The 3,148-nt window shown below is 41.5% G+C and overlaps 1 long non-coding RNA gene across 1 annotated transcript; it reads right to left on the bottom strand.

The window, feature by feature from the left end:
* Nucleotides 1–534: 534 nt before the first annotated feature.
* Nucleotides 535–2,279, bottom strand: LOC120031971. The gene is made up of 2 exons (XR_005473778.1): nucleotides 1,416–2,279; nucleotides 535–1,233 (listed from the first exon to the last, which is right to left on the bottom strand). It is a non-coding gene; the product is annotated as an uncharacterized LOC120031971 (long non-coding RNA).
* Between the last annotated feature and the right edge of the window lie 869 nt (nucleotides 2,280–3,148).

The following is a 3,148-nucleotide window of genomic DNA, read 5'->3' as shown; positions in this document are numbered from 1 at the left end:
CCATCTTGTCATTGTCCTAATGGAGGCACCTTTATCATGGGTGAGCACTGACACCTAAACCGTCCATTCAAATTCCCTCAGAGCTCTATAAAGCAGGGATGGGAAACAAAAATCTGAACTCATGAGGGCCACAGTAGCTTGCAGGTCTGGGATTAAACTAATTTTGCCATTGGGCAGAGAAAAGAGGTTTACAGATATTTTCATGCAAATCTAAACATTGACAGGGAGATGTTGGCAGTAATAACAGCAGAGTGACTTAAGACTATTAATGGGGGCCCACGGTCAGTAATCCAACAGTGATTACTAGATGTTTAGATTGCTGGCTAGACTTAATCCCCCCAAAAGTTCTGACATGAGCGACCAACAAGAAAACTGCTGATGCAAAACCAAATTGCACCATGTGTATTCTACCTCACCTGTAAATTGAGACAGTAAACATTTCTGGCCACGTTACTTTAGTTGAAATACCAACATGTGAAAGCAGAGTGACACTAAAGATCTTCAAAGTACAGAAAACAATTTAACAAAACAAAGTGGCAACAGGTACTTTTATTCACAAGAGCATTTAACTAGGAAGTTGGGATTTCTCAACATGTCCAGACACATACAACACATTTACATCGATGTCATTGGCGACAAGTTTAAACAAACATTTACATTAAGTAATCAAAAAAATGATGTAATGTCTTTCCTATGGGTAACAAATAACTGTAATGCGTGAATATTACCCAAACTTGCATTTGGTAACATGATTGCTAATCAAGTCAGTATCACCCATTAAGTGTACATTAGAACTGCAACACTACATGTGAGGTGGACTTGAAACCTTACTTCCTTCCTCAGTCATCCGCACGTGTCCATCGATCTGGCAACAGCCGAGCTGATTGCAGTCAGGTAGGAGGCAAGTAGAAGGAGTGACCTGAAAAAGGCTCGCACAAGAGTAAATACAGCAGATGGCTGTGAACACATCTGGGTACTGTGAATACAACCAAGTCGACCAAAGGCAAATTACTCCATATCGCAGATGAGACTACACCTGTAGTGATGTCAATGAAATGCAACCAAATGTCAAATTGCACCATAGAACGTTGAACCTGAATGACTGCACTACCTGCCACGTTTACCTGTTGGTGACGCAGGTTTACCTGGGATACCTTAGCGGTTGACTCAACTTCACCGGAAGCGACGCTGCGAGCGAGCGCCCTCTACTGACAGGCAGCGTCCGGTGCGTCGCTGTGAGGACAAGGAAAGCCCAAAATGTAACATGATTGTGCAATAGACCATAGTCAAATGAAATTCAAAATACATTTGTTAACGTTAAATTTAAAAACGTTCAAAAAATAAAATTGACAGGCAGTAATTACCTAGGGTCTTATTTATAATACACATCTTATTTACAATAACCTTATGCACACCTTGGTTTGCGAGGTTTAGAGTCAATGGACTGGTCAGCTCTGCCACAGACTGGTTCAAGCCTGATCAACATGATCCAAAATGGAGATACATTTCGTCGAAGTCCCTCTGTTGAAAATCAAGAGAACTTTCACACGCGCTCCTGGGTGAAAGAGAGGCGCTAGAAACAAATGAAACTGCGTGCGACTTGAACTGGTTGGAACTGGTGTCGATGTGCATGTCGTCGTATACAATGTCCATCAGATACTGTGTTGTATTCGTTGGCGCCATTGCGCCTAGTGGTCGTGTAATTCTGCCGATATTTTCGGTCTCCATATACGTCATCTCTTCGCCGTTGTCGGTCAAAAGTTGTTCCTGGTTGACCAGTTTAGTGAGTAACGTTACCTTCTTCTGTTCGCAACGAATGTATTTTTTGAGAGTGGCTTTGACAAGGTTGGTGCGCCACCGTTTCAGGCCTTCCTTGGAACTCAAATGGAGAAGTTTCCTCAGTCTGCACTTTGAAAGTTTACCAGATCGTCTGGAGTAGCCAGGTTTCAGTACTTTGAATTCCACTTTAGTTTCCATGCTGTCCAAGCACATTTCACAAAATGTTAAAAAATAAATCGTGTCTGAGTTAGCCGTTTGTAATATCAACTCAGCCAGCTAGATCATTCACAACTATACAACTGGATAAATTCAACTGAATCCAAATAAAATGTTCGAGGATAAAAAGTCAATGCACTTAACGTTACAATGATGCGTTTTACGACCAAAAATGTCGTCAAAAGATTAATAGATAAAAAGCCAAAATCAACCTCCCCGTAGTATCGCAAAATGGAATGAGCAGTAAAACGTTGATAGCACATTGCTATCTTCTGAAAAGGAAGTTCCCATGATCCTTTGGAGTAAAAATATCTTCTTCTATGAGGTTTAACGGCGGTTGGCATCCAATTTGTTGCATTACCGCCACCTACTAGACTGGAGTACAACTCCCTTATACTTTGCTTGAAAAATGCAAATGTACTAAATAAACACCCTACCTTCGAACACTACACTCACTAATTTCAAAGTTATATAAAATAAAATTAACACCACCCTACTCCACTAATTAAATGTATTTATTCCTACCTCATGCCATCATCCTGAAAGGATGTGACGCCACCCTGTCTGCGTCACATCAAACGACGAGCATCACATACACCGGGAATCTCTGCCCTCAGCTGGTCAACTTTTATATTTACTGCTACCCCAGTTATCACTCCTTTTATTGGTGACCTTTTCTTGAGAGCAAAACAATTCACGTTCCTTTCCCCCATTTGTTTTACTCCAAGTGCCTTCTTCCTCTGACCAACAGAAACACAAACAATTATCACTAGACCACTTTTGGTTACCCTCACCGATTCCACATTACCCAACTCTTTTTTTCACATACCGTGAAACCACAAATGAATCAGCCAAAAGGCAAGAGTCCACTTTATCCATAAACTTCACTCCTACTGTCACAGACTCATCTCTTTTCTTACCCTCCGTGCATACCTCGGTCTCCGATAACTTCACCACACCTACCAACTCCGATACTTCACCCTCATTCACTTCCATTTCTCCTCCTGTCTTCAGCTCCCTCTGCTTACACTTTCTATCATTCTTATTTAACAAACCATCTACTTTTTTCCACCATTTTTATCCGACTCAAGCTCACCCTCTTCTTCCCTCTCTCTTAGACCTCCTCTCCCTCTCTTTTTCCCTCCATTCCTCC

This window comes from Salvelinus namaycush, chromosome 38 (assembly GCF_016432855.1).
Source record: "Salvelinus namaycush isolate Seneca chromosome 38, SaNama_1.0, whole genome shotgun sequence".
NCBI classification, from domain to species: domain Eukaryota; kingdom Metazoa; phylum Chordata; class Actinopteri; order Salmoniformes; family Salmonidae; genus Salvelinus; species Salvelinus namaycush.
This window is presented reverse-complemented; position numbering and strand designations above follow the sequence as displayed.